We start from the raw sequence: 7,414 nt of genomic DNA on the forward strand, positions 1-7,414 counted from the left end.
AGTCCTAAACGGGATGTTCCTAGGATCAACTTCATGTTGGTTTTTTGGCCTTGTTTAGGATCGGCTTACGAGCACCGTGCGTGGCCATCCGGCCCAACTCCGGAGTAGGATGATCCGGTTATGTGGTGAAAACCCTAAATCGTCGTAGATCTCATTAGCTTCATCTTGATCAAGCAGGACCACCAAGTATTCGTACACCCCGTACGGATCATGGGTGGATCGGCTCTTTGAGCCGATTCACGAGATAACCCGAGAGCCGATCGAGGCTCGTATTTAACGTTTACGTGTATGCCCCCGCGGAAACTAAGCGAGGCAATCTCATCACCTTCCCCGACCGGGTATAGGTCGGTGGCACGCCCTTGCACTTCGCAACGCCGCGTGTGACCAGAAGAGCATTGCGGGCCGTCGCTCGGAGGGGTCTCAGCCAGCCGCAGCTCTAGGCTCCCCCCGGCTCTACAGTGTTGACAAGGCCGCTGCCCGCCGGTGGGTTTTGGCAGTCAACAGGTTGGGCCAGATGGCCACGCACGGTGCTCGTAAGCCGATCCTAAACAAGGCCAGAAAACCAACATGAAGTTGATCCTAGGAACATCCCGTTTAGGACTTGCGAGCGCCACCCTACGTGCCACAGGATCCTCCCCCCCTTGTAAGGCCAAACTATTGCAGATATTAAACGAATCCTTGTAGAACAAGGAGCAAGCGTAACGGATCAGATCTACTAAATGATGATCAAGCGGGTGCCGCCCCCACACCTGAGATAGGCGTGAGGACGGCTAGATATGCAAGGGTTGCACTACGTAAGCATGCTTAAACGAAGAACAATGCTAACCCTAACACATCTAATGATAACTACGTTGCTCGCCATCAAAAGCGCTTCGATACGAGCAACGCATGAACAACGTGGGGCTTGTGCTGCCTAGATCGCAAGATGCGATCTAGGCGAGCATGTCGCTACCTGATAGAAACCCTCGAGACGAAGGAGTTGGCGATGCGCCGAGATTGGTTTGTTTTTGGGGTTGAACGTGAGTTGTTGTTTATTCCATAAACCCTAGGTACATATTTATAGTCCGGTGGACTTTCTAATGAAGGCGTGCACTAAACCGTGCACGACCAAGATTCTATCTCTTAACTAAAATACGATCTAATATATTACAGATACACGGGCAATTAAGCCCAACTTGGTATAAAAGGCCGATTCACGTATTCCTTCTATATATATTTCTTTATGTCCCTCTTGGTCGCGGCCCACCTCTGACTCGGTTAAATTCCGGTGATAACAGGCTCTCCCCTTCCTTCCCCATCCTCGCGCCGCCACCCCTCTCCCTTTTCTCTTTTTCTCTGTGAACGAAACGAGGAGAAAACTCCACTGCCACCATCGTTCCCTCCATGGCGCCGCTGCTGTAGACCACCCCTCGCTGTTTTGAAGCCACCCGAAGTTGCGCCTCGTCGTCCTCTCTAACCTCCTGCAAGGAATCGAGTCAAAGCGCTCCCAATCGACCGCAAAATCGCCGTTTCTTCTCCAACCCCGGAGCTGTTTTCCGTCGAATTCGTCGCCGTTCGTCCTCCTCCGGTCAAACGAACCCCACCATCGGCTTCCTGGTGATGTTACCGATCTCCCTGACCACTCGCTCGTCCCCGTCCCCCTCTGTTTCATCTCCGTACCTTGGTGACCGTCGTCGTCCTCTACAGGTCATCCTGGTTGGCCGTTCTCCGGTGGTGCCCTGCCCTCACCTCCGCCCGCCTCAGATCCTCCACGTCGCGGCGCATCTACGACGCCCTCTGCCTCGTCCCGCCTCAGCCTCCCTCGACAAACCCGAGCTCGACTTGATCTCAGCCATGGCGTATGTGTCTCAGACCTCGGCCTAATTCTGGTCAAAAGGGCCGCGCGTCTACTTCTAATCAAAACCCAACGACCAGCTTAGTGGTAATCCCCTGCTTCCTAACCCATCAGATCCCAGGTTCAAATCACCACTTTGGCAATTTAAGCCTATTTTTGTTCTGGACCAGATCCGGCGTCTACTGGGCCTCAGCCCACTCCCTGCCACCTTCTTCGTCGCCCGGAGCGCGGTAGGCCGCCACCTGCTGCTCAGGTCCGGCCCTGTACCAGCCCATATCTCTTTCTATTTGTTTTATTCTTTTGCAAATGTTGTAAAAATAATATCTTCTAAACTATAACTCCAAATGCAAAGTGTTATATATGAAATTTGATCAGAAAAATGCACTAAACATTAATATCGGGGCGTCACAAGTTGGTATCGAGCTCGGGTTGACGGTACCCCACTAGTCCGACTTCGTAGGATAACCTTGCCAATGGTCGTTAAGTTTAGAGTGTCAAAACCTATTTTCTAAAATTCGTTGGATAGTTCTGATTAGCTCTATTTTTCTCCTTATCTATATTCCTTCTCATCTTACCTTTGCGAGTTTTGAGTCTTCTCTCTTATCCGAGTTTCTCTGAGTCTTAGGTTCCGACGTGGGTTGGACGATCTCTGCCTTAACCTATTAGGACCGATCCTCGAAGATTTCGACAAAAGAACATCAACGGCGGTTAACCTTCGTCTTCTCCATTGACGTCATCTATGCCTCTTCGACCTTTCTACAATTCTTTGTTCTTTGGCTCCGTCGAATCTTCGCCGACAATGCTTGTCGATATCGTCAATCGAATCTCGGGAGCCGTTACACGACTCTCCTATTCATGTGCGAGTAATACTTTGAGTGCGGGATGGAGTCATGACCATACCGACTACTCTTATTATTCGCTCTTGTTACCCGAATTGGTGGATCCGTGTGATCTGTTACTCCTTCCTTTGTTTCTCCGGAGTCATCATCGTCATCGGAACAATGACTTCTTGTTGGTGGTGTCGACCACCCAAGCCGGAGCAAGACTTCTTGTTAGTGGTGTCGAGAAGACCAACACTTCGCCGGAAGAAGGTTCCACGCCAGGTACATATGAATATCAACATGACGCAAGAAGACCCGATAGTTCACCTCTCTCCCCCGTACCTTGAGGTGGAACCTCGGGGCGAGGTTCCTTGTTAGTGGTGTCGATTGTAACGGCCCCGGGTAGGACCCCCAATAGATTTAGTTTGTTCTTTTTCTTTCGTGCATCATCATGCATCATGCATGATATCATACATGCATTTTCTCACCAAATAAAATTATTTTATAAACCTAACTATTTTCTTTTCCCTCTCATATGGTTGAATAAAACCTTCCCTTCCTTTTCTTTTAACAAAACCCTAACAAACAAACTATTTTTTATTTTGGTATAAAAATGTTTGGCAATGCTTGCAAATTATTCCCCCCTCTCTTCCTCTCTGTATTCAAAATTATAAGTTTTGTTTGAGAAGGTTTCAAACCAATTTGCAAAACAGTTTTAAAATAAAGGAGAAAAGGAAAACCCCTCTCCCCCTTCCCTGGGCCTCTCTCTTCCTCTGGCCCATCTTTGTTCCAGCCCGAGCCGGCCATTCTTCCTCTCCCTTCCATCCCGGTGGCCCAACCCACCATCTTGACCAGCCCGCAACGAAGGGGTACGCCCCCTTTCTCTGTCGTCTTCCTCCCCCTCACGAAAAGTGTGTGAGGCTGTGGTCCTCCCCTCCTCCCGTCACTGTCCCATGCCACCACCGCATCTCCACCACCTTCCCTCCCCCCTTTATCTTTCGGCCTCCAGAAAACCCTAGGGCTCTCCCCTTCCTTCCCCATCCTCGCGCCGCCACCCCTCTCCCTTTTCTCTTTTTCTCTGTGAACGAAACGAGGAGAAAACTCCACTGCCACCATCGTTCCCTCCATGGCGCCGCTGCTGTAGACCACCCCTCGCTGTTTTGAAGCCACCCGAAGTTGCGCCTCGTCGTCCTCTCTAACCTCCTGCAAGGAATCGAGTCAAAGCGCTCCCAATCGACCGCAAAATCGCCGTTTCTTCTCCAACCCCGGAGCTGTTTTCCGTCGAATTCGTCGCCGTTCGTCCTCCTCCGGTCAAACGAACCCCACCATCGGCTTCCTGGTGATGTTCCCGATCTCCCTGACCACTCGCTCGTCCCCGTCCCCCTCTGTTTCATCTCCGTACCTTGGTGACCGTCGTCGTCCTCTATAGGTCATCCTGGTTGGCCGTTCTCCGGTGGTGCCCTGCCCTCACCTCCGCCCGCCTCAGATCCTCCACGTCGCGGCGCATCTACGACGCCCTCTGCCTCGTCCCGCCTCAGCCTCCCTCGACAAACCCGAGCTCGACTTGATCTCAGCCATGGCGTATGTGTCTCAGACCTCGGCCTAATTCTGGTCAAAAGGGCCGCGCGTCTACTTCTAATCAAAACCCAACGACCAGCTTAGTGGTAATCCCCTGCTTCCTAACCCATCAGATCCCAGGTTCAAATCACCACTTTGGCAATTTAAGCCTATTTTTGTTCTGGACCAGATCCGGCGTCTACTGGGCCTCAGCCCACTCCCTGCCACCTTCTTCGTCGCCCGGAGCGCGGTAGGCCGCCACCTGCTGCTCAGGTCCGGCCCTGTACCAGCCCATATCTCTTTCTATTTGTTTTATTCTTTTGCAAATGTTGTAAAAATAATATCTTCTAAACTATAACTCCAAATGCAAAGTGTTATATATGAAATTTGATCAGAAAAATGCACTAAACATTAATATCGGGGCGTCACAAGTTGGTATCAGAGCTCAGGTTGACGGTACCCCACTAGTCCAGCCTGTAGGATAACCTTGCCAATGGTCGTTAAGTTTAGAGTGTCAAAACCTATTTTCTAAAATTCGTTGGATAGTTCTGATTAGCTCTATTTTTCTCCTTATCTATATTCCTTCTCATCTTACCTTTGCGAGTTTTGAGTCTTCTCTCTTATCCGAGTTTCTCTGAGTCTTAGGTTCCGACGTGGGTTGGACGATCTCTGCCTTAACCTATTAGGACCGATCCCTGAAGATTTCTGACAAAAGAACATCAACGGCGGTTAACCTTCGTCTTCTCCATTGACGTCATCTATGCCTCTCTGACCTTTCTACAATTCTTTGTTCTTTGGCTCCGTCGAATCTTCGCTGACAATGCTTGTCGATATCGTCAATCGAATTCGGGAGTCGTTACACGACTCTCCTATTCATGTGCGAGTAATACTTTGAGTGCGGGATGGAGTCATGACCATACCGAGCTACTCTTATTATTCGCTCTTGTTACTCGAATTGGTGGATCCGTGTGACTGTTACTCCTTCCTTTGTTTCTCCGAGTCATCATCGTCATCGGAACAATGACTTCTTGTTGGTGGTGTCGACCACCCAAGCCGGAGCAAGACTTCTTGTTAGTGGTGTCGAGAAGACCAACACTTCGCCAGAAGAAGGTTCCACGCCAGGTACATGTGAATATCAACATGGCGCAAGAAGACCCGATAGTTCACCTCTCTCCCCCGTACCTTGAGGTGGAACCTCGGGGCGAGGTTCCTTGTTACTGGTGTCGATTGTAACGGCCCCGGGTAGGACCCCCAATAGATTTAGTTTGTTCTTTTTCTTTCGTGCATCATCATGCATCATGCATCATATCATACATGCATTTTCTCACCAAATAAAATTATTTTATAAACCTAACTATTTTCTTTTCCCTCTCATATGGTTGAATAAAACCTTCCCTTCCTTTTCTTTTAACAAAACCCTAACAAACAAACTATTTTTTATTTTGGTATAAAAATGTTTGGCAATGCTTGCAAATTATTCCCCCCTCTCTTCCTCTCTGTATTCAAAATTATAAGTTTTGTTTGAGAAGGTTTCAAACCAATTTGCAAAACAGTTTTAAAATAAAGGAGAAAAGGAAAACCCCTCTCCCCCTTCCCTGGGCCTCTCTCTTCCTCCGGCCCATCTTTGTTCCAGCCCGAGCCGGCCATTCTTCCTCTCCCTTCCATCCCGGTGGCCCAACCCACCATCTTGACCAGCCCGCAACGAAGGGGTACGCCCCTTTCTCTGTCGTCTTCCTCCCCCTCACGAAAAGTGTGTGAGGCTGTGGTCCTCCCCTCCTCCCGTCACTGTCCCATGCCACCACCGCATCTCCACCACCTTCCCTCCCCCCTTTATCTTTCGGCCTCCAGAAAACCCTAGGGCTCTCCCCTTCCTTCCCCATCCTCGCGCCGCCACCCCTCTCCCTTTTCTCTTTTTCTCTGTGAACGAAACGAGGAGAAAACTCCACTGCCACCATCGTTCCCTCCATGGCGCCGCTGCTGTAGACCACCCCTCGCTGTTTTGAAGCCACCCGAAGTTGCGCCTCGTCGTCCTCTCTAACCTCCCGCAAGGAATCGAGTCAAAGCGCTCCCAATCGACCGCAAAATCGCCGTTTCTTCTCCAACCCCGGAGCTGTTTTCCGTCGAATTCGTCGCCGTTCGTCCTCCTCCGGTCAAACGAACCCCACCATCGGCTTCCTGGTGATGTTCCCGATCTCCCTGACCACTCGCTCGTCCCCGTCCCCCTCTGTTTCATCTCCGTACCTTGGTGACCGTCGTCGTCCTCTACAGGTCATCCTGGTTGGCCGTTCTCCGGTGGTGCCCTGCCCTCACCTCCGCCCGCCTCGGATCCTCCACGTCGCGGCGCATCTACGACGCCCTCGGCCTCGTCCCGCCTCGGCCTCCCTCGACAAACCCGAGCTCGACTTGATCTCAGCCATGGCGTATGTGTCTCGGACCTCGGCCTAATTCTGGTCAAAAGGGCGCGCGTCTACTTCTAATCAAAACCCAACGACCAGCTTAGTGGCAATCCCCTGCTTCCTAACCCATCGGATCCCGGGTTCAAATCACCACTTTGGCAATTTAAGCCTATTTTTGTTCCGGACCGGATCCGGCGTCTACTGGGCCTCGGCCCACTCCCCGCCACCTTCTTCGTCGCCGGAGCGCGGTAGGCCGCCACCGTCTGCTCGAGTCCGGTCCTGTACCAGCCCATATCTCTTTCTATTTGTTTTATTCTTTTGCAAATGTTGTAAAAATAATATCTTCTAAACTATAACTCCAAATGCAAAGTGTTATATATGAAATTTGATCAGAAAAATGCACTAAACATTAATATCGGGGCGTCACATCACGTATATCGAAAGGCTGTGTCTATGGTTGGGAACAAGCACACTGTACGCTATGTGGACTCGGAGTAACAAAAACTGACACTAGACGACTAAGTAACACAAGATGATGGAGTAAACGCAAACCCTAAAATACTAGATGAAAGATAAAGTTACGCAAAAACAACTACGAAAAGCAACTAAAACTCGAAAGTAGTGCAAACTATGGCTATGGCAAACCCTAACCCTAATTTTTTTTTTGGCTTTTTCTGTATAGGAAAACACTCACAACTCAACTATGGAGTGGATTGTGGATGGCTTACCGAGAAAAACTGGAAATCTAATACCAAGATGATAAGGGGTGGCCCGATCTTCTCAGTAAGCAACGGTGGTGATGATGA

This window comes from Lolium rigidum, chromosome 6, assembly GCF_022539505.1.
Source record: "Lolium rigidum isolate FL_2022 chromosome 6, APGP_CSIRO_Lrig_0.1, whole genome shotgun sequence".
Classification (NCBI taxonomy): Eukaryota; Viridiplantae; Streptophyta; class Magnoliopsida; order Poales; family Poaceae; genus Lolium; species Lolium rigidum.